Source organism: Nicotiana tabacum, chromosome 16, assembly GCF_000715075.1.
Source record: "Nicotiana tabacum cultivar K326 chromosome 16, ASM71507v2, whole genome shotgun sequence".
NCBI lineage: Eukaryota > Viridiplantae > Streptophyta > Magnoliopsida > Solanales > Solanaceae > Nicotiana > Nicotiana tabacum.
In genome coordinates this window covers 150,678,701-150,706,470 of record NC_134095.1, presented here as the reverse complement: position 1 = coordinate 150,706,470, position 27,770 = coordinate 150,678,701, and the positions used below count along the sequence as shown (strand labels likewise).

At 39.5% G+C, this 27,770-nt stretch overlaps 1 pseudogene; it reads right to left on the bottom strand.

Annotated features, from left to right (window-relative positions):
* Positions 1 to 21,709: 21,709 nt before the first annotated feature.
* LOC107815836 (UPF0481 protein At3g47200-like) lies at positions 21,710 to 27,086 on the bottom strand (annotated as a pseudogene).
* Positions 27,087 to 27,770: the final 684 nt, after the last annotated feature.

Sequence of the window (27,770 nt, the reverse complement as noted above, 5' to 3'; positions counted from 1 at the left end):
AACCATTGTCAATCAATACATTCATGAGTAACAACACCTATGAACATACTGTCTACCCTTATGCATACATGAGTGACCCTCCCCTTTTCACTAAAACCCCATAAGTTATTACAAATTATTACAACCCAGAATGAATAAGAAAAAGGTAAGATAAAATTACATCAGAAAGCTAAAAATCCCAACCAAGGAGCGCCTAATTCAGACTTCTGTGTGAAACATGAAGTAAACCAACTCCCAAGATCAAACTCCGAAGCCTTTCTCTTATTTGGGATGTGTCAAAGTTCCCAAAAGTCTCAAAGGGCTCCGGGCAATGCTTACACCCCAAATATATTGCAGAATTAGATTATGGTGCAGTGTGGAAGGGCCAGCCCTTAGATGTCCAAGTTCAGAGGGAACTCAAGGTCCCAAAGCAAGGCTCATAAGAGGGGGGCAGAACTTAGAGTCTAACAGTAAGTGTAAGTGCATAGATGGGAATTAGGGAAGGCCATGGCAGGCTGGTGGTCAGGCCCAGCAATTAGAAGTGCTGGCACACTCCTGACTAGCCTGTTAGCCAAATCATAGGAGTTAGGATCCATTGTGGATCAGGTTCTCACCTGGGCAGCAATTTGAATATTGCCAGGCCATGAGCCTTAACTCAAACACATAGAAGGGAATAGGGGGTAGGGATTCACAATAGAAACAGATGCAAGGAAAGAACATACATAGTTAACATTAATCACTGAACATGAACAGCAAAGGAAACAATAATGTTGAAACTATAATGTAAACACATAGGGGGGGAGCCAAAAAAAATTAAATCAGAACATACCAGTTTTAGGGAAACAAATAAGTGAAAGCAGAAGTCTTCTAAGCCAAATTGCAAGCAAGCAGTACAAAAGATCTTAGAAGAGAGTAGAGAATTGAAAGAGTATTGTAATTGAGAGAGTGTGTGTAAGAGTATGCAATTCGAAGTGTCCCAAAAGTGAAGAAGGGTAGTCCCTTTTATAGTGCAGAGAAGCAAGTAAGAAAGGTAAGAAAATAACTTGCAATCAATCACATAGAATTTTCCTTCAGTTAAGGGACTTGATTTCAAACAGGTAGAAGACATTTAAGGAAATAAATTTTGATTAAAACCTTTCAAAGTAGCACAAAAGGGGTAAATACATAGAAGTTATTTAAGGCAAAAGTCCAATGGTACACAGCTTGTGAAAAATAAGGAAAGTGAATCAATTAAACAACCAGTAAAATCAAAGCTGCAAGCTTTGTTCGAATGAACCAAGTAAGGAAAAGGGTAAAGAAAGGTTCAATAAGGGAAAATCAGTAACAATCAAGTAAACACCATTAAAGGAATTCAGAATCAATTAGTAGTTGGCAAAACCTTTTTGAAAGAAGAGTTCTCATATATAAAGCACACAAATATGCGAATCAAGAGGAGGTTGTCAAATTATTTAGAAGAGAGTTTAATCGAAGAGAAGTTCAGAATCATAAGCAAAGAGATTTAGGTTCAATTTGAAGACTCATAGTGAGTCTGAGAGTTCAGGGTCCCAAAGTGGAGCCTTAACTCAAACACAAAAATCAAAATCGTCAAAGGAAACCCCCAAATCCTAGGGTTTCCAAAATTGAATCAGACATGGAAGTGAGAAAGCAAGTCATTGAAACAGAGATGATAGCAGGTTTGAAATACAAAGCAAGAAAGCCGATTTAAAAGCATAAAAGAACATGTTTTTAGAAAAGTCGGGACTTAAGCGAGTTTAGAAGAAAAGAGAGGATACGAACTTAAACAAAAAAAAAAGATGAAACATGCTTAGCAAGAACACAAACAGAGTTTAGTAAAGCAAAAATCAAAGAACTCAACAGTAATCACATATAGTAAAAGAGTAAGGACAACATAACACGGATTAACATGTGAGTATTAGAGTAACATGCATAGTAAAAAAAGAAAGTAGAAGAACAGTACATGCATAGTAAGAGAAGTTATACAAGCCTAACACAGACAAACACACATAAAGAAAGAACAGAAAGAATCGGAAAGATGCTTTTGAAAAACCTTTCAGAAACCCTAAATCGAAGGTAAACGATTTTAAAAAGAAAATCTGGGGAAAACCTTTTAAATGTCAATTAAAGCATAGATACAGCATAGATCTAAGCAAACAAATAGAGAAAAAACCTCGAATAGCTTAGGGTTTCAGAGAAACCCTAAAAATGAGAAAGGCTTGGAAACAGGTCCGATCTTGAGTCGGAGAGGTCAAGAATCAGGCTCCTGAGTCTTGAATATGTTGGAGCATGGCTGGAGGAGGCATGAAATCAAAGGTCTGAGATGATCGGAGAGGGAATCGTCGAGGTCAGGCCTCGAAGCTTCGAACAACCCTGGCTTGATGGTGGAGGGGGGGTGAGTACCAACCATCCATGGCCTCAGAAGCCATGGATTCCGGTGAAAGGCGGTTGAAAATAGGTAGGAGGAGGCTAGGGTTTCGGAAAGTTTGAGAGAGTTTGAGAGACAAGAGGTTTCAAAGGCGGCGGGTCAGGTGAAAGTGATTAGTGTTAGGGGTGTTTGGGGAATTAAAAAGGAAAGGGGGAATTATGGTTGTTGATCAAAATGATCAACGGTCTGGATCAAAAGGGGAACCGGGCGGGTTTTTTAATTGGATCGGGGGCCGGGTTTAAATGCAATTGGGCTGGTCTGGATGGGGTTAAGATTGGGTCAATTTGAGGGCTAAAATTGAAATGTAAATAGGCTGTAACGGAAATGAAATGAGGCTAAATGTTAAATAGCCAGTTTTCAATTTTTATTTTATAAAAAATAATAAAAATAATTTTAAAAGAAAATTAAAAATACTAAGCCAACAAATTATATATAAATATCAATTTACAAATATCGGAACCAATTTTACAATTATAAAATGCTATTAATCTTAAAGTAGTCTATAATTGCAATTATATGCAATTTAACTTTAAAAAGCCAAATAAATTTGTAAAAAACGTGCAAAAATTAACTTAACTATATTTTGGTATAAATATGAGAATAGAATAAATTATTCACTAAAATTGATGATTTTGCGAACAATTATGGATTTTATACTGCTAAAATAGACAATAAATTGATTCTAAAAAATCTTTAAAATTAGGAAGAAATACCAAAACTCTTGAGGCATGCTTATATATGCATGTACATTGCTATTATGAAAGTATTTTGTATAAAAATACATAGGAAAAAATTGGGTATCAACGGCTGCCCCTCTTTATCCGGGAAGGATGAAAGAGTTGTCGGGTAAAGATATGATGGCCAATTTTGATCAAACGATTTGAAGAATTTTGATGGAGCTCTGGCTCCTGAGCTTCCTACATATCCCTGGTCGTACAGGAATCAGTCCATATGTAGTTCAGGAACCATTGCGGAATATGCCGATGGAGATTTGAAACGAACGAACGCGATGTTTAGATTGAGAGAGGTTTCTGAAAATCGATAGGCTGCGGGAACCGAAGCGGGATCGCTCCTGCTGAGACATCCGTTGCCATCCGGTGTACCTGCAAGTGAGAAAATACAAACATATATCATGCATAAACTTAAACGTGATGCAAGTTCCCATTGGACCATGAATGTTGTCCTCGGACGGTTAGGATGACGTCCTCGAACCATGATGTCATGGGCCATGAAGCATATGATAAAGTATTCGCAGGCTATGAAATGATGTTCTTGGGCTATGAGAATGATGCCTTTGAATAGGTTGGCGATCTTTCAGCCCACGAAATGCAAAAGGTGGCGATCTTTCAGCCGGTACAGAATTTAAATGAAGGTGGCGATGTTGCAACCGTGCGAGAAAACTAAAGAGGCGATATTTTAGCTATGCAGGATGGAGACAATGCTTAGTCTCGGAAGGCAGATAGAGTAGCTTTATGCAGAAGGAGATAGGGCTTAGTCTCGAAGAGCAAAAAAGTAGCCTTACGCAGATGACGATGGAGGTAGAGCTTAACCTCGGAAGGCAGAAAAGTAGCCTTATGCAAAATGCAGATGGAGACAGAGCTTAGTCTCGAAAGGCAGATAAGTAGCCTTATGCAGATGATGATGGAGGTAGAGCTTAACCTTGGAAGGCAGAAAAGTAGCCTTATGCAAAATGCAGATGGAGACAGGGCTTAGTCTCGAAAGACAGAAAAGTAGCCTTATGCAGAATGCAGAGGGAGACAGAGCTTAGTCTCGGAAGGCAGAAAGGTAGCCTTATGCAATGCAAAGATATGCAGATGGGGGTAGAGCTTAACCTCGGAAGGCAGAAAGGTAGCCTTATGCAATGCAAGGAAATGCAAGATGGAGACAGTGCTTAGTCTCGAAAGGCAGAAAGGTAGCCTTATGCAATGCAAGGAAATGCAAGAGGGAGACAATGCTTAGTCTCGAAAGGCAGAAAAGTAGCCTTATGCAATGCAGGAAATGCATGAGGGAGACAATACTTAGTCTCGGAAGGCAGCAAAGTAGCCTTATGCAATGCAAGGAAATGCAAGAGGGAGACAATGCTTAGTCTCGAAAGGCAGAAAAGTAGCCTTATGCAATGCAGGAAATGCAAGAGGGAGACAATGCTTAGTCTCGGAAGGCAGAAAACTAGCCTTATGCAGATGATGATGGAGGTAGAGCTTAACCTCGGAAGGCAGAAAAGTAGCCTTATGCAAAATGCAGATGGAGACAGAGCTTAGTCTCGATAGGCAGAAAAGTAGCCTTATACAGAATGCAGAGGGAGACAGAGCTTAGTCTCGGAATGTAGAAAGTTAGCCTTATGCAAATGCAAATGGAGACAGAGCTTAGTCTCAAAAGGCAGATAAGTAGCCTTATACAGATGATGATGGAGGTAGAGCTTAACCTCGGAAGGCAGAAAGGTAGCCTTATGCAAAATACAAATGGAGATAGAGCTTAGTTTCGAAAGGCAGATAAGTAGCCTTAGGCAATGCAAAGATATGCAGATGGAGGTAGAGCTTAACCTCGGAAGGCAGAAAGGTAGCCTTATTCAATACAAGGAAATGCAAGATGGAGACAGTGTTTAGTCTCGGAAGGCAGAAAGGTAGCCTTATGCAATGCAAAGAAATGCAAGAGGGAGACAATGCTTAGTCTCCGAAGGCAGAAAAGTAGCCTTATGAAGATGATGATGATGGAGGTAGAGCTTAAACTCGGAAGGCAGAAAAGTTGCCTCATGCAAAAATGTAGATGGAGACAGAGCTTAGTCTCGAAAGGCAGAAAGGTAGCCTTATGCAAATGGAGACAGGGCTTAGTCTCGGAAGGCAGAAAGGTAACCTTATGCAATGCAAAGATATGCAGATGGAGGTAGAGCTTAACCTCAAAAGATAGAAAGGTAGCCTTATGCAAAATGCAGATGTAGACAGAGCTTAGTCTCGAAAGGCAGATAAGTAGCCTTATGTAGATGATGATGGAGGTAGAGCTTAACCTCGGAAGGTAGAAAAGTAGCCTTATGCAAAAATGCATATGGAGACAGAGCTTAGTCTCGAAAGGCAGATAAGTAGCCTTATGCAGTGCAAGAATGTAAAAGGACGGTAGTAAGATCTCTTAGCAGATAGTCGATTACGACAATATGACTGCTTGGGGAGATTGTGTACGGATAGAAATTGAGGGCAAGTGATGATTATGAGAAGTTGCATTCTTGGGAAAGTATTCATACATAAATATACTTAACGATACTGCAAGTCGAGTGCCTGCATCCAAAGAAAAATCGTGAGTTCTCTAAGGGGAAAAGGTTAGTTCGTCTTCCCCGGGCTCTTGACGTTGTGTGTCATTGGGGTAGCGTCGCTAAACAACAGCAATTTGGATAATAGTTATGCATGATTTAGTAAATATAACGTAAGTATATAATCGAAAATAGTTTTCTTTATATGAACCAACGACTGCGACGTGGTTTAAGGCATTGCAACCTCTTTCGCTCCGGAATTTTGAGGGTCCTCCTCAAAATTCTGCCCCAGTTCACTGAGCGGACATTTCTGACGGCTGTGCTGAATGACTAAAAAAATCATCTTCGAAATTTTGAGGGTCCTCCTCAAAATTCTGCCTCAGTTCCAATAGTGGGGGAAAATGGAATTTTTTATTAAATTGTGACTGAACCCATAGGGCTGCCTACGTATCCCCTCTTAAACAGGAATCAGGTCAGGCGTAGTTCAAATTACATCATAAAGGGAATCATAAGTGGTTATACATAATATCGTTTCATTGCATCTGAATTGATTGGCTTCGGCCAGACTTTTCCATCCATCTTTGCAAGAATAAGGTCTCCTCCAGTTAGAACCCGGTGAACCATGTACGGACCCTGCCAATTAGGAGAGAACTTCCCCTTGGCTTCATCTTGATGTGGGAATATTTTCTTCAACACCAGCTGCCCCGGTGTAAACTTCCTCGGCTTAACTCTTTTGTTGAAGGCTCGGGACATTCTGTTCTGATACAACTGACCGTGGCAAACTGCATTCATTCTTTTCCCATCTATAAGGGCTAACTACTGGTAGCGACCTTTTACCCATTCTGCATCATCCAACTCTGCTTCTTGTATGATCCTTAAGGAGGGAATTTCTACCTCGGCGGGGATGACCGCCTCTGTACCATAAACCAGCATGTAGGGAGTTGTTCCGGTCGATGTGCGGACTGTGGTGCGGTATCCTAATAAGGCGAATGATAACTTCTCATGCCACTATTTGTGCCTTTCGACCATCTTCCTTAGTATCTTCTTGATATTCTTGTTGGCTGCCTCTACAACTCCATTCATCTGAGGCCAGTAGGCTGTAGAGTTCTTGTGTTTGATCTTGAATGTTTCACACATTGCTTTCATCAAGTCGCTGTTGATATTGGAACCATTATCGGTGATGATTGATTCTAGAATTCCGAACTGACAAACAATGCGGTCGCGGACGAAATCTACCACAACCTTCTTAGTGACCGCCTTGTATGATGCTGCTTCGACCCATTTAGTAAAACAATCAATTGCCACTAAGATGAACCTGTGCCCATTTGATGCGGCAGGCTCGATAGGTCCGATAACATCCATTCCCTAAGCGGCGAATGGCCATGGTGAGTTTGTTGCAGTAAGCTTGTTTGGAGGCACCTTTATCATATCTGCATGTATCTGATAGCGATGGCATTTGTGAACATACTGCATACAGTCTCTTTCCATAGTCATCCAAAAATACCCTGCTCGGAGTATCTTCTTTGCTAAGACAAAACCATTCATGTGCGGCCCGCAGGTCCCTGCATGCACTTCGTCCAATAGCCTGGATGCTTCTTTTGCTTCGACACACCTTCGTAAACCCAAATCGGGAGTCCTCCTGTACAGGATTCCTCCACTGTGAAAGAAGTTGCTGGATAACCTACGAAGTGTGAACTTCTGAGTAGCGTTGGCAAGTTCTGGATATTCCCTTGTTATCAAGTACTCCTTGATGTCATGGAACCATGGTTTTCCATCCGCTTCTTCCTCAACATGGGTGCAATAAGCTGGCTGATCATGAATTTTTACTGGGATGGGATCAATGAAATTTGTATCTGGATGCTGGATCATGGACGATATAGCAGCGAATGTATCAACAAACTCATTCTGGACTTTGGGGACGTGCTAAAATTTTGTCTTTATGAACCTTTTCCTCAACTCCTGTATGTGATGCAAGTAGGGAAGTATCTTAGAGTTCTTGGTTGCCCACTCTTCTCGAACCTGATGTATGAGCAAGTCCGAATCCCCGATCACTAGCAACTCCTGAATATATTCATGTATATGGCCATTTTGAGCCCCAAGATGCAGGCTTCATATTCGGCCATATTATTGGTGCAAGGGAACCTGAGCTTGGCAGATACCGGGTAGTGTTGGCCGGTTTCTGATACTAGGACTGCTCCTATGCCAACTCCTTTGAAATTTGCAACTCCATCGAAAAACAACCTCCAACCATCATAGGATTCTGCAATATCTTCTCCTATGAAAGATACCTCTCATCGGGAAAATACATTTTTAGGGGCTCATATTCTCTGTCCACGGGATTCTCGGCGAGATGATCCGCCAAGGCTTGCCCTTTGATTGCTTTCTGGGTCACGTAAACAATGTCGAATTAACTTAGTAGGATTGGCCACTTGGCGAGCTTGCCAGTGGGCATGGGTTTCTAGAAGATATACTTCAGCGGGTCCATTCTAGATATGAGATAAGTAGTGTAAGCACAAAAATAATACCTCAACTTCTGCACGACCCAAGTTAGAGCACAACAAGTGCACTCTAAAAGAGAATACCGGGACTCATACGGTGTGAACTTCTTATTGAAATAGTAGATGGCTTGCTCCTTTCTTCATGTTTCATCATGTTGTCCCAGAACACAACCGAATTCTCCATCCAATACCGCAAGGTAAAGCAATAGGGGTCTTCCTGGCTCAGGCGGAACCAAGACCAATGGCGTTGACAAGTATTCCTTAATTATGTCAAAAGCTTTCTGACAATCATCAGTCCATTTGGTTGTAGCGTCCTTTTTCAACAATTTGAAGATAGGTTCACAAATGACCGTGGACTGAGCTATGAACCGGCTGATATAGTTGAGTCTCCCCAGGAAACTCATCACGTCCTTCTTGTTCTTGGCGGTGACAATTCTTGGATTGCTTTGACCTTTGATGGATCCAATTTTATTCCTCAATGACTCACGATGAAACCCAATAATTTACCAGCAGGAACCCCGAATGCACACTTGGTAGGATTCAGTTTCAGATTGTACCTCCTCAGTCTGTTGAAGAACTTTCTTAGGTCTTCCATGTGATCCCTGGCTTTCTTGGATTTGATGATGATGTCATCCATATATACCTCGATCTCCTTGTGTATCATGTCATTAAAGATGGTAGTCATGGCTCTTATATAGGTGGCACCAGCATTCTTCAAACCGAATGGCATCATTTTGTAGCAGTACATTCCCCATGGCGTGATGAAAGCCATTTTCTCTGTATCTTCCTCATCCATCCATATCTGATGATACCCAGCGAAATAATCAACAAAAGACTACAACTCATGCTTGGCGCAGTTGTTAATTAGAATGTGTATATTCGGCAAGGGGAAGTCACTTTTGGGACTGGACCAGTTAAGATCCCGGTAGTCAACACAAACTCTAACTTTCCCATCCTTTTTTGGCACTGGCACGATGTTAGCTAACCATGTCGGATACTCTACTACCCTGAGAACCTTGGCTTTAACTTGCTTGGTAACCTCTTCTTTGATTTTCAAACTCATGTCGGGTTTGAATTTCCTGAGCTTCTACTTTACCCGCGGACATGTTGGATCTGTTGGCAGTTTGTGAGCTACAATGGATGTGCTGAGACCAGTCATATCATCGTATGACCAGGCGAATATGTCTTCATATTCCTTTAGGAACTCCGTGTACTCTTTCTTTTCTGATGTTGATAGGTGAACACTGATGCACGTTTCTGTGACATTCTCTGTATCTCCCAGATTAACGACCTCAGTTTCCTCCAAGTTATACTTAGGCCTATTCTTAAAATTCTTAACCTCTCTGACGACCTCTTCTGGTATATCATCCTCTTCTGAATCCATATCCGTTTGTTGCGTTGTCTCGTTGCAAGTCACAATCGTTGGTTCATCGTCAAGGCAAGTAATAGTAATGTTGTGTAAAATAAAGTGAATGATAGAAAGAAAAATAATAAGAGCGAGATATATAATAAACTAAAATGCTTCGATTGAATTCTTAATTGTTTTGAATATCAGAGCTCGTTTCAAAATTGAAGACAATGCATGAATAAAATCAGCTAGTAAAAAGTAAAAATGTGATGCATGGTGCTTTTGTTTAGCCTTGCTACCCCGAGGCTTTCCGGGCCCTGGTGGTTCTAATTGACCAATTGCTGAGGCGTTCTCCTCGGTTCACAGCTTGTATAGAAGGGCCTTCCTCCCCTTCCTCCTCGAAAATAACATAGCAGTCCATATTATCGTCCTCCAGGAACAGATTCTTCATGGCTGCTAATGCTTCATCTTCCTCTGATCCATATATGATGTCTGCCGGCTGGAAAGTCTGCTCCAAGCGAGGTATCGGATGCTCCAGTGGATAGTAGGGACCGCGCCATGCTGGCGACCAGTCATTGAACTCCTTCCAAGTGTATTCATACCCCAAACCAAATGTAGTACCATGTTTCTTTAGCTTGATGGGTTTGGTGATTACCTGGAGGTTTTTGCCGAGTCCCTTTCCGCGCTGGTGTTTTGTTCAACTGCTCAACGACCGAATATTCCTTAGATTGTATTTTCCTCCAAAGATCATCGGGCCCAGTTTCAATAGTCCATCCAGAGGCTTGCTTACTGGACTCAGCTAGGTGCTCTGGAGTGTAAACCGCACCTGTTCTGGTCATACGCTGCGCAATAATTGTTTCTCCCATCTTGGTTTTCCCTTTCCTCCTTGCTTCAGCTGTGTAATCCCATGGTATGGCATTTGAGTGGAACGGTGTTATGTCTGACATTGCTATAGGAATAGGTACCCTTGGTGGTAACACAACAACTTCGAAAGGTGCAGGTTCCTTCGGCACTCCAAACTCAACCTCAATTGGTCTGGGCGCCTTTGTAGAAGAAGGTGCTTCGAATTCGAGAGGTATAGACATATTTACTTCATCTCCCTTGGAGGACTGGTTTTGCACAACAATTGGGTTAAGTGTGACCACCGATTTCTTTGGCTCATCACCCTCAGCAATCAATCCCAGTCATCTTCGATCTCGATCATGTGAATATCTCCACCTTTGTGATCAGGCAGAGGGTTGTTGAGGACATTAGGAGCAGGCTCCTTTTCTACGATAACCTTATTGTCGATCAGAGTTTGAATCTTGTCCTTCAACGAGAAGCACTCGTCAATGGTATGTCCCTTCATGCCGGAGTGGTACGCATAGGTCTTATTAGGGTTGACCCACTGGGAAGGATTTTCTGGAGTTATGCCAGGGATAGGAGAGACATAACCAGCAGCTTTAAGTCTCTCATACAGCTGGTCAATTGGCTCAGTGATGGCTGTATATTGTCTGGGAGGTCTACGGTCAAAATTTGGTCTGGGTCTAGGGAAATTTTGGCGAGTGGGAGGTGGCTGGTAGTGAGAGGGTTGGGCATTATAAGCTTGGTAAACAGGTGCAATTTGAGAGTATCTGGGTGAAGTGGGTTGATATATGGGAAGTGGAGATGATTGGTAAACGGGTGGTGGATTTTGGTAAGAGGGTGTGGGTGCTTGGTAACTTGGGATGGGCTGATATGTAAGTGAAGGTGACGAGTAAGTGTGGTATTTTAGTGGTGATTTGGCTCCCTGTGCGACCATCATGGCACTTATATCCTTCTTCTTGGATGTGCCACCAGACTGTAAAGCCTTATTGGTGGCCTGCAATGGTTCAAGATTAGTAACCATACCATTCTTATTACCTTCCTAAATTCTTTCTCCCAGCTTGATGATATCAGAGAATTTCTAGCCCTCGATCAGCATCAACCTCTCATAATATTGTGGATCCTGAGCCCGGACGAAGAATTTGTTCATCTGTTCCTCTTCTAAGGCCGGACTGACCTTAGTAGCCTCTGATCTCCAACGAGTAGCATACTCGCGGAATGTCTCGGTAGGCTTCTTCTTCAAATTATGGATGTAGAATACATCCGGTGCATTCTCTGTATTGAATCGGAACCTATCCATGAAATCTAATGCCATACCTACCCAGCTTTTCCATTTCTTGGGGTCCTGGCTGATGTACCAGGATAAAGCATCCCCCTTCAGACTTCTCATGAAGAGTTTCATACGAATTTTCTCATCCCTTCCGACTCCAACCAGCTTATCACAATATGTCCTCAAATGGACTCTGGGATCTCTTGTTCTGTCAAACATTTCGAACTTGGGAGGTTTGTACCCCTCCGAAAGTTCAACATCTAGCTGAATGCAGAGGTCCTCATAATTTAGCCCCTCTATACCTTTGTTTCCTTCCATGCCCTGGACTCGGCTGGTCAACTTCTTGAGTTCTGCTGCCATGTTTCTGATAAGAGAGTCCTTGTCATTAGACTTAGGTGCACTTGAGATTGGTTGAGTGTAGTGGGGTATGGTATTTACGTAGATGGGAGTGTTGTGGAGGTGGTCGTTTGTGGTGTTTAGTGGTTCAGGAATGAGTAGTGGAGTGTTGTGGCATGTGTTGCAGTGTTGAGCATGAGTGGGTTGCATCTGTGGTTGTGGGGTATTCTGTGGAGGTGCGGGATTTTGAGCATTTGGAAAGTTGACACCAGGAGCGGTGAGAGCGAATGATAAATTTGCCAAGTTCCGAACTTGATCCAGTTCTTCTCAGAACTTCAATAGTTTATGCTCAAGTTGGGCAGTAGTTTCCTTAGCAACCGGGGTACCCTGAGGAATCTCAATTCTTTCAATTTCCTTTCTGGCGCTTGAATCTCCCATTCTACCTTTGTTCTTGTTCCGGATAGGACTCAGAGGAGGAGGAGGTGGAGGGACCTTGGATCTCGTACTGTATGATAATGGTGCCAGAATGCACGAACTAACCTTTGGGGAGTGGAATAATAAAAAAATAAAAAAAAAGCAAAAAAGGTAACAAGTTAGTGCGGGGTATGAGAAGAAAAATGTTGCAATATTTAAACACATTGTGCAAGAATATAAATCGTGTTCTAATTTGGGTGCCTCGTTGTGCCCGAGGTAGGCCAAGAGACAAATTAATTTGTAGAACTTATAATGCTAAATCTCTCATTTTATTGATAAAAATAAGACGAATCCAAAACGATACTAAATAACGGAAAGTAAAATGTCACTAGTGGTCATTGGCCTTATTACATCGTTAAAGCAAATAAAGGACTCCTAACTACTTGGTCCAAGAAGGACCTTCCCCAAATTTGGCATCTTTGTCTCCCTCGAACAGCTTCACCAGCTCGCGCAGTCCTAGCAGCAGATAAGCTTGGGCCAAATGTCCGCCTGCATTCCCTTCAGCGTTTTGACAGTCTTCAATCCTCTTGAGGAACTTTCCTTCTAGCTTCACTAGACCCCGCTCCAAATATCCTAGTCACTTGTTGGCGCTGACAGCCATATCCTTACATTCCTTGATCAACTTCTGATGGGCTTCTTGTATTTCCCGATGCTCACACTCTCGAATTCTCTTGCGCAGTTAATTGTACTTAACCCGCGCTTCAGCTTTCTCGTCAATAATTCTATGTCCTCGAATGAACCCGGGCTGACCCATACAATTGTGATTATCTTCCAACCAACTCGAATAGTGCGGCACACAACCGGCGTGATACCTATCTGGTTCAATAGATTCTTTCCCCAAAACAAGCTTGCAATGCCACATGTGCTGAGCTTGGCATTTGTGAGGGCTATCATCGTCCTGGAAATCAGCCCTGAAGTGACTCATTTTGTCGACCCTTGGTATGATTTGCTTTCTTCCTACCTGCCTCATGGCCCGGAGGGAACATAGGGATAAGTTCCTCTTAGACTAATGAGTATGAGAAATGGTGCGTCTCGGGATCGAACAATGAATTCTTCCGTAGGGAACCACTCGACCATCCACTGTACCTGGTCTTCCTTCAGATTCTCAAATAGCTCCACCCATCCTCCAGCGTCCTCTGGCTGAGCGAACATGTTAGGCATATAATTCATACGCCTTGGCTGGTGGAAGGCAATGTGATCATCCCAGTCTCTGCTTAGGATCTCTTTCCAGTATTCTCCTTTCTGGATGTGCTCCATAAGCCAGAGCTGAAGTAATAAATTGTATCCCTCAAAATGATTGGCCTTTCACTGACAGTTGTCCAGGGCTCGTATATCTAAGCAACGATCATGGGTACTATACTGAAAGGTTGTCCGCTAATTCCTTGCATCAGAGTCTTGGTTACCATGGCCAGTCTGGTGTGGATCCTATCCTTCTTCATAGGGAACACTATCATTCCCAGGAAACAAAACATGAATACAAAGACCCTTCTGTGAATATGCCCTAGTGAGGTGAGGGTAAATTCATCTGAGTAGGTGCGGTATGACTTGCTATGGTCGTACCTCTCGTACAGATAGTCGAATGGGATGTAAAAGTCTTTCAAACAGGTTAAATTGGGATTCTTCTTCAGTCCCATCATCTTAAGGAAACCCCTACCCTTGCGATTCTCTGGCATAAGCAAACCCGGAGTCTCCCAAGGAATACCAGCTAAACCTCTTATTTCTTCGAGCAAATGAGTCATTTCAAGGTCCCCAAATCTGAACACGGACCTGTCACTATCCTAGAACAGAGTTGCAGCCTCTATGATTTTGTTGTCAGGCTGGATTTCTAGAAGAGAAGGCAGATTCCCTAAGTATTTGCGGACGAGTGTCTGATCACTGGAGTGGAGGTCTTTCCACCAATTTAGCAGCCTTGGATGAATGTTGGTTACCATGCCAAATCTGGGGACTTCGTGCCTCATTTTCTACAAAACAGAGTAGCCCTTACCCCCACCGGACTCTATTATTTAAACCAATAATCAGCATAAAAAGCATTTAGTTCTCCAAATAAATGCATAGAATATGGTGGTGTCCGTTTGGGTTTCAGGGAAACCCGATGGACTTTGGACAAGGCTATCTTAATGAGTCATTATGCAGACAACATAACTAACTCAACTAGGTTTGACCATGATGCATGCACAGTTAAACAGACTAGGTTTCTATGGGATATTAGACCGGTACCCTTGAGCAGACAACTCAAGAGGGAAAGGCACGGAACCATCGACTGCATCGCTGATCGACTGGTTTTACCGCAAATACGCCTTTGCCAAATTTAAACGGTGATAATATTGGAAGAGCGCAACCACTCATTATAAGCGTCGCTATGGTATTTGTTTGGCACGAGTGGAATATGATGTTGAAGATGTAGTTTACAAGAATGAACAAATTGACATGTATTTCCACGTTCATAAGATAGATGATTACAATAATTGCAGTAATTACAACAGTATTGAAATAAAGTAGTAAAGGAAAGCAGTTAAAGAAAAGAAAAGACCTGAAGAGCCAAGTCAGTTTCGTAGTGATAGAATAAAAGACAGCAAATAAAGCAATTAATGAGATATTAAAGTCACAAGCAACATGCAATGGTAAAAGCCTAAAGAATTCCCTAGCAGAGTCGCCATGCTGTTGACGCCCCCTTTTTTCTAATGGGTCGAAATCGGGTATACGACATTGGGATGACAACTCTATTCCCTTTCGAGAATTGGGTTTTGGAATTTTGAAGAGTCGCCACCTAATGATTATAGTGCATTAGGACACTTTTTAGAAGAGTTTGAGTTGGAAAACCAGAGTTCGGGTAAGGGCTAGAAATTATCTCGGAGGGAAGGTGTTAGGCACCCCTCAACATCCACTAGTGTGGTCCCGGCCATGTTACAATTGTGACTTTACAATTAAACAATCAAGGCTCAAATAAGGACTCGCATATAACATTGCAATTAGGTTGAAAACTTTTGAAGGTAAGTAGAGAGGGCAGAAATTTATGAAAAAGATTTGAATAGTTTTACAAGAAGAGATGAAAGCAAATAAATGGAGGGGGTCCTAGGTTTATGATTAATATGGATCACTTTAATGCAATACCCAGCAATCACTCCTCAAAAGAGGGGTCGCATGTGATATTAACGCATCGATCATCATCTCCATATTCTACCCTTCCCACCCCATTAAGGTATTAAAGCGCGGAATGGTATCGTTACTTATTTCATGCAATTACCCGCCCCAATCCTATTAGTCTCGGAGGCATCGAGACTACTAATCCTAAAGGGGGGGAGTTGGGGCTTTTCAAAGTTAAAAAGGGTAAAAGTCTAAGGCAACAAACAAAAATACATAAGCAGTTAGGGGAAAACAAATAGCAGTTAAAGACTCAAACAGGCCTCCTCACTTAAAGGAGCAAATTATCTAGCATGACTTCAAATACTGGTTATAGTCCGATTTAAATTAAAAAGAGCGTGAGGTAAACTGATTTATTACATATTTCAGATAAGAAATCTGAATCAGACCTACCTGCTGGTTGGAATTATCTGATTCAATTAGCTAATTTACCTCATAGCTTGCCTAAGTGAAACCTATAGGCATGACATCTAATAATGTAGAAGAGAAATATACTAATTTTACAGATGAAGACTTATTAATTGCAGGAACATGAGTTCCGCAGATGTTCAAGCATTGCTATTTACTGATTTTAGACTTATAAGTGAGTTGAACGATTCTGATTTAATTGATTGTACCTATAGGCATGCTTTCTAGGCGTTACTGATTTTAAGCAATGTTATTGAAGTGCAGTAGTCCTATAGGTATGGTATCTAAAATACTGATTGTTATTTAAACCTATATACATGTTTGCCTAATGATAGATGCATATGCAGAATTCAGGAAGCTCTATAGATATGTTCTCTATATGATAGGCAGAAATGCAGAAACCTATAGTCATGGTCTCTATATGAGATGCAGAAGATATAGACATGATATCCATGTATGAAATGTTGAAGCTATAGACATGGTATCTATGTATGAAATGCAGAAGCTATAGACATGGTATCTATGTATGAAATGCAGAAGCTATAGACATGGTATCTATATATGAAATGCAGAAGCTATAGACATAGTATCTATATATGAAGTGCAGAAACCTATAGATAGGATTTCTAGAATGCAAAGTGCAGAAGCCTATAAACATGGTTTCTACACATGAAATGCGGGAGTGCAGAACTTGTAGACATGATTCATGAGTAACAACACCTATGAACATACTGTCTACCCTTATGCATACATGAGTGACCCTCCCCATTTTACTAAAACCTCATAAGTTATTACAAATTGTTACATCCCAGAATGAATAAGAAAAAAGTAAGATAAAATTACATCAAAAAGCTAAAAATCCCAACCAAGGAGAGCCTGATTCAGACTTCTGTCTGAAGCATGAAGTAAACCAACTCCCAAGATCAAACTCCGAAGCCTTTCTCTTATTTGGGATGTGTTAAAGTTCCCAAGAGTCTCAAAGGGCTCCGGGCAATGCTTACACCCCAAATATATTGCAGAATTAGATTATGGTGCAGTGTGGAAGGGCCAACCCTCAGATGTCCAACTTTAGAGGGAACTCAAGATCCCAAAACAAGGCTCATAGGAGGGGGCAGAACTTAGAGTCTAAGAGTAAGTGTAAGTGCATAGATGTGAATTAGGGAAGGCCATGGCAGGCTGGTGGTCATGCCCAACAATTAGGAGTGCTGACACACCCCTGACTAGCCTGTTAGCCAAATCATAGGAGTTAGGATCCATTATGGATCAGGTTCTGACCTGGGCAACAATTTGAATGCTGCCAGGCCATGAGCCTTAACTCAAACACATAGAAGGGAATAGGGGGTAGAGATTCACAATAGAAACAGATGCAAGGAAAGAACATACATAGTTAACATTAATCATTGAACATGAACAGCAAAGGAAACAAGAATGTTGAAACTATAAAGTAAACATATCGGTGGAGGCAGAAAAAATTAAATCAGAACATACCAGTTTCAGGCAAACAAATAAGTGAAAGCAGAAGTCTTGTAAGCCAAATTGCAAGCAAGCAGTACAAAAGATCTTAGAAGAGAGTAGAGAATTGAAAGAGTATTGTAATTGAGAGTGTGTGTGTGAGAGTATGAAATTCGAAGTGTCCCAAAAGTGCAGAAGGGTAGTCCCTTTTATAGTGCAGAGAAGCAAGTAAGAAGGTAAGAAAATAACTTGCAATCAATCACATAGAATTTCCCTTCAGTTAAGGGACTTGATTTCAAACGGGTAAAAGACATTTAAGGAAACAAATTTTGATTAATACCTTTCAAAGTAGCACAAAAGGGGTAAATACATAGAAGTTATTTAAGGAAAAAATCCAATGGTACACAGCTTGTGAAAAATAAGGAAAGGGAATCAATTAAACAGCCAGTAAAATCAAAGCTGCAAGCTTTGTTCGAATGAACCAAGTCAGGAAAAGGGTAAGGAAAGGTTCAATTAGGGAAAATCAGTAACAATCAAGTAAACACCATTAAAGGAATTTGGAATCAATTAGTAGTTTGCAAAACCTTTTTGAAAGAAGAGTTCTCATATATAAAGCACACAAATATGCGAATCAAGATGAGGCTGTCAAATTATTTAGAAGAGAGTTTAATCGAAGAGAAGTTCAGAATCATAAGCAAAGAGATACAGGTTTAATTTGCAGACTCATAGTGAGTCTAGGAGTTCAGGGTCCCAAAGTGGATCCTTAACTCAAACACAAAAATCAAAATCGTCAAAGGAAACCCCCAAATCCTAGGATTTCCAAAATTGAATCAGACATGGAAGTGAGAAAGCAAGTCATTGAAACAGAGATGATAGCAGGTTTGAAATGCAAAGCAAGAAAGCCGATTTAAGAGCATAAAAGAACATGTTTTTAGAAAAGTCGGGACTTAAGCGAGTTCAGAAGAAAAGAGAGGATACGAATAAACAAAAAAAAATGAAACATGGTTAGCAAGAACACAAACAGAGTTTAGTAAAGAAAAAATCAAAGAACTCAACGGTAATCACATATAGTAAAAGAGTAAGGACAACATAACACGGATTAACATGTGAGTACTAGAGTAACATGCATAGTAGAAAAAGAAAGTAGAAGAACAGTACATGCGTAGTAAAAGAAGTTATACGAGCCTAACACAAACAAACACACATAAAGAAGGAACAGAAAGAATCGGAAAGATGCTTTTGAAAAACCTTTCAGAAATCCTAAATCGAAGGTAAACGATTTTAAAAAGAAAATCTGGGAAAAACCTTTTAAATGTCAAGTAAAGCATAGATACAACATAGATCTAACCAAACAAATAGATAAAGAACCTCGAATAGCTCCGAAACCCTAAAAATGAGAAAGGCTTGGAAACAGGTCCGATCTTGAGTCGAAGAGGTCAAGAATCAGGCTCTTGAGTCTTGAATATGCCGGAGCATGGCCAGAGGAGGCATGAAATAAAAGGCCTGAGAAGATCGGAGAGGGAATCGTCGGGGTCAGGTCTCGAAGCTTCGAACAACCCTGGCTTGATGGTGGAGGTGGGTGAGTACCAACCATCCATGGCCTGAGAAGCAATGGATTCTAGTGAAAGGCGATTGAAAAGTGGTAGGAGGAGGCTAGGGTTTCAGAGAGATTGAGAGACGAGAGGTTTCAAAGGCGGCGGGTTAGGTGAAAGTGATTAGGGTTAGGGGTGTTTGGGGAATTAAAAAGGAAAGGGAGAATTATGGCCGTTGATCAAAATGATCAACGGCCTGGATCAAAAGGGGAACCGGGCGGGTTTTTTAATTGGATCGGGGGCCGGGTTTAAATGCAATTGGGCTGGTCTGGATGGTGTTAAGATTGGGTCAATTTGAGGGCTAAAATTGAAATGTAAATAGGCTGTAATTGAAATGAAATGAGGCTAAATGTTAAATAGCCAGTTTTCTCTTTTTATTTTATAAAAAATAATAAAAATGATTTTAAAAGCAAATTAAAAACACTGAGCCAACAAATAATATATAAATAACAATTTAAAAATATTGAAATCAATTTTACAATTATAAAATGCTATTAATCTTAAAGTAGGCTATAATTGCAATTATATGCAATTTAACTTTAAAAAGCCAAATAAATTTGTAAAAAACGTGCAAAAATTAACTTAACTATATTTTGGTATAAATATTGGAATAAAATAAATTATTCACCAAAATAGATGATTTTGGGAACAATTATGGATTTTATACTGCTAAAATAGACAATAAATTGATCTTAAAGAAATCTTTAAAAATTAGGAAAAAAATACCAAAACTCTTGAGGCATGTTTATATATGCATGTACATTGCTATTTTGAAAGTATTTTGTGTAAAAATACATAGAGAAAAATTGGGTATCAACAGGAGCTACTTGAGCTAACCGAGGACATGACTCTAGATAGAAGGGTGTGGAGGTTGAAGATTAGGGTAGAAGGTTAGTAGGTAGTCGTGCATATCACTTTATCTTCTCTAGCTCGATAGTATTATCACTAGTTCGGTACCTTTTTTTCCTTAGTTTTCTATATTCGCATGTCTCGTTTCGTTGTTACTTGCCATTGGTAATCCCGTAGTTTGCTAGCAGTACTTCGTTCATATTCTCGTCTGCTGCCTTGGTATTAGTTTTTTGAGTATGTTATCTTGCTGCTACTTGTTATCAGTACCCTTTTCATATTACCTGTTGTTATCCCCGATTTAGTTTTCTAATTATTGTTTTGCTATTACTTGCTATCAGGGCTTCTCTCACCTTCTGTAGCCGAGGGTCTATCGGAAACAGTCTCTCTGCCCTTCCAGGGTAGGGGTAAGGTTGCGTACATCCTACCCTCCTCAGACCCCACTTGTGGGACCTCACTAGGTTGTTGTTGTTGTTGTTGTTGTTGTTGTTGTTGTTGTTGTTTTTATCTTGTTTTATGTCTACTACTTCTCCATGTTCAATTCTTGATTTCATTGATTTTCACTTTATTTTACAAGAATTTAAAAATATTAATAAAATCTACGAAAAAGGCCTAAAAATGCCACTCAACTTTCAGAAATGGTGTATACATGCCATCTATTAAAAAATGCTCATTTCATGCCACTGCTGTTACACATTTGGCACATCCATGCCGTTATTGACTAATGGGTAACGGTAGTGGCATGGATGGACCAAATAAAAATTGATCCGCTAGTCAATAATGGCATAGGTGAGCCATATGTGTAACGGCAGTGGCATGGAATGAACATTTTTTTAACTGATGACATGGATAGGCCTTTTCTGAAAATTGAATGGCATTTTTAGGCCTTTTCCGTAAAATCTATTTAATAAAAGAGTATATTATGAGAGTAAACTAGTTAAATTTTAATTTTTTTAATATTTTTTGTTAATAGGCTAATATAATTATGTAAAAAATTTAAATAAGTGAGATAAGCGTAAATATTGTTTACCACAACGGAAGTCAATGTTACAAGCCAAAACCTTAAGGGAGTTCTCTGAAACTAATCTTTTTATTAAGCAAATTAAGATAGCCATGCTAGTTTCAGGCCAAAAATAGCATCTTCCAGCCACTTTTATATTTTTATTAACTAGGCCTTAGAAAGATGATTTTGTGTTACAAAAAAAAAAAGTAGTTTTTGTATTACAAAACTTAACTTAAATGACTGTCAGTGAAATTTACCCTGCTGTTGGATTTTTGACCTTTAGGGCAGGTCACTTGACCATGGGAAAAACTTTAAACTTTTGATCTTAAAATTTTGACCAATATTGACTAAGTGACCTGCCCCAAAAAAATCAAATTAAAAGTTAAAGACCACCTCTTTAACTTTTGTCCTATTTTTGCCATTTTAAAAGTTACAGACCACCCCTTATGGTATTTGTCATTGTCCTTTAAATTTTTAAGGAGTTTGAAAAGCATCTCTGCCCCTGGGAAGAGTGGATTCCTTTGCTTGAGACCTTGACTAGCTATAAAAAAATCCTTAATTTCTTCTCTATTGATGGTAGTGGAACACCATACATCAACCACCAATCTCCAAATGATATCAATCCCTTCTTGAGAGAAACCAAATTTCCTCATCACAGTCATAAAAAAGTTTCATAATATTTTGTCATAGGCCTTGTATATGTGTATATCAAATTTTGCATAATGTGTACATAACATACCTAAGATCACTTGATTTTAGCCAGAAGGCGAAGATAGACGTCGCGCCTAGCTATGTTCATCTTGCGAAAATTAAAGACCTAGGAGCCACATGTGAATTGTGCTAAAACAAATAAAATGTCTGAATATTACCATAAATTCGTATAAACTTGTATTGTATACACAAATAATAGTAAGGAAAACCAAAATGAAAGGATTAACAAAATCAAACAATCATTGTGTATAATTAGAACAATAACTATTTAAACACCACCTGTGAAAGCTAGAACAGTCTCCATAGCTGTGAGTATGAGGAGTATGACAGCTGCCACAGTTGAAGCTCCTACCCACGGACGATTAAAATAATTGCGCTTCAAACTTGCCTTCATTAGGTTTCATGGTTGTCCACAATGTTGAACCAATTTTCTGCATTCTTCTTTGTAATAGAAGTTTTCAGATGAAACGACGATACATTTCCCAATCTTGTTAAAAAAGGTAGCTATTTCTTTGTCCTCCCCTATCCTATTCATGATAATTCCTTTTTGGCGTAGCAAATTCACATCTTTTTCCGAGTCGATAAGATAATCCATGAAAATTGCAAAATCACTGAAATATCTAGGATGTACATGAGACGATTGTTGTTCATACGCTACCAGATTCCGCAGGAGAGACTCCATACTATCAGTGACTCTAAAACTAGGAATTTTCATTAACCCATTCTCGAATTTGATATCAAATAAACTTGTGTTATCTCCAAAGTTCTCTCTCTTCAAGTACTCATAAGTATATCCGACTATTACGAAGCTAACTCCAGCTTCGGAAAACTCTGTTGCATTTGGCATGACCTTATGACCCGTTAGGTGGTCCTTATTTATTGGCTTATCTTTTGACCTAATTATTTGCAAAGGATTATAGCATAAGCTTTTCCTGCAATATTGTTCCATTTCCAATATAGGATTCTCATGATCAGTTAGGCTACTACTTTTAATCTCTGAAGGGTGACATAACATGTGTACAATTTGAAGTAAATGTTTGATTTCTGTGGCATTACTTTCACTCTCATTAAAGGATGCAGGGGTCATCTTCGGTAAGAAAGGAAGAAAGATCCACTTCACCATTTTTGTGAATGGTATTTCATCTTCCCCATCCATAGTATAGTTTTCCACTAATAATATATCTCGACGTACTTGATTACTTATGCAATTTCTGGGGATAATCCAACCTTCTCCTTTTGGATACATTCCACAACGCTCTCGAATGAATTCAACTAGAAAACAACCATCAAGTAACAATATTTTTGAAAGTTTACCAACAATATCATTGTCAATGTTTTCTATATACTCATAACACTTTAATGCTTCATCCTCCAATTCCCTAATGCAACTTTCCACATTAATCCCTTCTTTTCTGTGGAGGAATCGCTGTAAGTAACGCAGTTTATACTTTTCCATGGAGCAAAGTTCAGGATTGTGTTTATGGTAATGACCAATGGATATCACCTTTGGTTTATAAGCATATGGATTTGATTGACGTAACCCCACACTTACTTTGAATATGGTACAACATTTGGTAGATGAATCGTTGAAATCGACAAATATTTCATCAAGGATTTCATTTGCAGGTTTGTTTGCTTTCAGTCCTGACAGATCTTGACCATTTGTTTCCTTTATCTCAATTAAATGGTCCAGCTTCCTCCCTTCTTCTATCTGTAATTAATGAAAATTAATGAGTCATATTTTTTTTCCTTCTTTTGTGTTTCTTTTCTTTACATAAACTGTCAATAAATAATGATCAGATAAAATAAAAATCTGAAGAAAGATTTTCTCCTAATTTTTCGATTTCCCGCTATGCGCGGAGTTTAAGGAAGGTCCAGACCACAAGGGTCTATCGTACGCAGCCTTACCCTAAATTTCTAGAAGAAGCTGTTTCCACGGCTCGAACTCGTGACCTGCTGGTTACATGAAAACAACTTTACCCGTTACGCCAACACTCATCTTTTTCCAATCAAGACTGAAAATTATCCAAAATAAAAATTGAAATTATTTCAGAGATTTCTCTTCACATTTTGCTTTATTACACTAACCTCCCCTGTATTTTACGATATTACGATTACCTCTCTCACTTTGATTTTTCTATACTTTTAAGTTTTAACCCATTTATCATTAATATAAATAATTATTGCTTGATTATCTTGCCCTTACTAATATTCTCTTTTGTTTAATTAATTTATAAACATCTTTTACTTCTCTTTTTTTTTACTTATTCTATTAATTATTAATGCTTAAATAAAGAAAAATGCGTGGGTGAACTCCAGAAGTCTACACGCATATGAAATTCTAGTTTTTGGTTTTCTTAACTTTTCACTCAGATTAAGTTATATCAAAGTCGAAAGCTAAAAGAAAACAAAAATAATTGAAATAACAAGTAACAAGAAATAAAAACAACCAAAAAGAAACAAGAAAAACACAATTCCAAAATTTAAAAAAAAAAATAGTTTACTAAAAATAAGCCGTGAGTAGAGAAAATAGAAAGTCTATAATGCCTTAAGAAGAGCTGAGGCAGAGCGATCGTTACCTAAAAGTAATAAAGACGAATTTATTTTTGGGTTATATTGCGTACTCGCATCTGTTGTGGGTTCTAAAAATAATTGTCTCTGATTAATTATCATTTTAGAACTGCAAGACTTAATTAATTATGTTTTTCTATTTTATCCTTAATAGTAATTATTCTTGAAGACTACAAATACCTCAATTATGAGCAAATACTAAATAAATAAAGATTTTATCTTAAAACACAAATAAGGGTGAAACATGATAGCATAAAGTGAAGGACACCATATATAACTTCATTTATTTTTGAATTAAAGAAGTATAGCGTGGGGTGTGTGTGAGTGAGAGAGAGACCTCTTTACAGAAGTTTGAACATGTAGTGGAATTTGATGATCCATTTGGGCAATCTCAATATGATGTGACATTCTTCTTGGAACTGCAATTCCTACAACAAAGAGAGACTGGGAGATGGGTTATGTGATGATCCGATCGGTCGTCTTAAGAATTTACGCCCCGATCCCCTAGTTAACTGCTTTTCCCGTATTTATTTCTGCTATTTTGATTTGTCAGGATGTTCGGTTTTGAGTTTCCGAAAGTTCTGGGACACTTAGTCCCTAAATAAGAGCTTAAGTGTTGAAAAGTTGACCGTAGTCGGAACAGTGTGAAGACGACCTCAGAATAGAAATCCGATGGTCATGTTAGCTTCATTGGGTGATTTCGGGCTTAAAGGCATGTCCAGATTATGTTTTGGAGGTCCGTAGCTAATTTAGGCTTGAAATCCCGAAAGGTCGAATTTTGAAGTTTCCGGTTCAATAGTGAGATTTTGATCCGAGGGTCGGAATGGAATTCCGGAAGTTGGAGTAGCTCTACATTGTTGAATGTGACGTGTGTGCAAAATTTTGGGTCATTCGGACGAGGTTTGATTGACTTTTTGATCAAAAACATATTTTTAGAGTTTTGGGATTTTTAGGCTTGAATCCGTAGTTGATTTATCATTTCGATGTTGTTTTAGGTGTTTTAAGGATTGGAATAAGTTTGGACAGTGGTATTAGACTTGTTGGTGCTTTTGGTTGAGGTCCTGGGGACCTCGGGATGATTTTGGATGGTTGTCGGAAGAATTGGAAGTGGTTTGTAGCAGCTGAAGCTGCTGATATCTGTCATAACCGCAACTGCGGTTGGGTTCCGCAGGTGCGGAGCCGCAGAAACGGAGGGAGAGATCGCAGAAGCGGAATTGGGGAGGTCCAGCAGGAGCCGCAGGTGCGTGAAGGGTATCACACCTGCGAGACCGCAGGTGCAGAAGGTCTACCGCATAAGCGGAAACTGATCTTAAGTGAAAAGTCGCAGGTGCGACCATTGGTCCGCAAAAGCGGGACCGCAGATGCGGTAATAGCTGGGCAGAAATATGAAATTTCGAGGGTTTAGTTTCAAAAGTTGAAAATTCGATTTGGAGCTCGGGAGAGGGAGATTTTGGGAGGAAATTAAAGAGGAGATTATTGGGTAACAATTCTTTAACCCTTTCTAGTTATATTCCATCAATCTATAGTTAGTTTCATCATTTAAATTCAGATTGGAGATGAAAATTGGAAAAAAGTTGGAAGAAAGTTCTTAGACATAGAATTCGACTTTTGATTGAGAATTTGACTTTAGATTTGGATAATTTTGGTATGTATGAACTCGCGAGAGTATGACGATTCTGAAAATATAGATTTTACCCAATTCCGAGATGTAGCCCGAGGGGCATTTTGGTCATTTTACCTAATTTCGCGTATTAGCTTAGAATTTCTTTGTAGAATCAGTTACTTGAAGTGTTATTTACATTATGCGATTAAATTGAATAGATTTGGGTCATTGGGAGTCAAGTACTCGTGGCAATAACGTGTTTTCGGGTTGATTATTGAGCCGGTTCGAGGTAAGTGGCTTGTTTAACCTTGTGTGGGGGACCTTCCCCTTAGGATTTGGTATATTTGATATTTGAAATGCCTTGTACGTGAGGCGAGGAGTGCGTACTTGAGCTAATTGTTGAAAATCCGGTTTTGTTTAAGTAATTTTAATTTTGTTCCTCTTTTCCTGTCTTATACTACTTGCAAATTTAAGCCTGTTGTTAGCACAGAAAACCATGTTTAATTGATTTAATTGCTTACTTGCTTAACCTGCCTTAATTGTATTACGTGAAGCATGTTACGTAAGAATTACATGTTTACTTGGTACAAAATTGAGCTTAAATGAGTATTCCTTGTGTTGTTGCTGCGTGTTTTACTTTGGGACTATGGGACGGCATCCCGGGAGATCCCCTGCACGTATTTATGATTTGAGCTGAGGTGCGGGATATCGAGAGATCCCTAGTACAGATATTAAGGATACCAAGAGATCCTCGGGATACCAAGAGATCCTCGGGATACCGAGAGATCCCTAGCACGTATGTTGACGATACCAAGAGATCCCTAGCATATATTGAGGATACCGAGAGATCCTCGGGATACCAAGAGATCCCTGGCATATATTGACGGTACTAAGAGATCCTGAGGATATTGAGAGATCCCCGGTTATTTCCTTGTGATTGTTTTGCCTCTGTTTCAGTTATTGAATTCCTTATTTTCCTGTATTAAATTCTTATTCTTAGCTTTCAACTGTACTGCTTATCTTATACTGCCATACCTTATATTTTTATTTTATCTCAGTAGGGCCCTGACCTTCCTCGTCACTACTCGACCGAGGTTAGGTTTGGGACTTACTGAGTACCGCTGTGGTGTACTCATGCCCTTTCTATGCATGTTTTTCATGTGCATATCCAGGTACTTCGACTCAGACTTACCATCCTTGAGGCGAGGCGACCCTTCGGAGACTTCGAGGTATATCTGCCGCGTCCGCGGACCAAAGAGTCTCTCTCCATTCTCTCTTGTAGTTACAGCCTTCTGTATTTACCTTGTTTTAGACTATTCTGGTGTTAGAGCACTATGTAGTATCCTTAGCTTGTGATTCATGGGTTTCCGGGTTTTGGGCATATGCATCAGTTTTGAGAGTTAAATATTGTGTATGTCAAGCGATACTTTTAAACGTTGTTTTATTACTCTATTCCTGTTTTAAATTGTTTTTCTCTTCTTCCGCAAGTTTGGTTGATTTTTTGCATTTTAGGCATACCTAGTCGTAGAGACTAGGTGTCGTCACGATGGTTCACGGAGGGCGAACCAGGTCGTGACAGGTTAAGACTTTATTGTATCAACCCAAAGTAATTACAATTTGCAGTTGAATTAACTTATACTCTTTTGCCAAAAAAGAAAAAAGAAAATACAACACATTTTAAGAATTGGAAACACAAAGGATTTACATGTCATAATAGATAGTAACGATTTATATAGTTGATTCTAGTTATCTTGGAATTGCAACGCACATAATTGCAGTTGAACTAACATCATGTATTCTTCTCTATAATAGAAGTCATAGGAAATCGCAACCACTTTCCTAATTTTGTTAAAAAAATTACCCACTCTTTTGTCCTCTCCTATCTCATTTGTTTGGCTCAAAAGATTCTAAATCCTTTTTGAACAAATCAATCAAAGATGAAGGGGTAAATCCTAGTTAAAGATAATTAACTCTAGATCCGAGATGAATAATACGAAGTAAAAAACATAACCGAGTATAAATGTCGACGGCGATT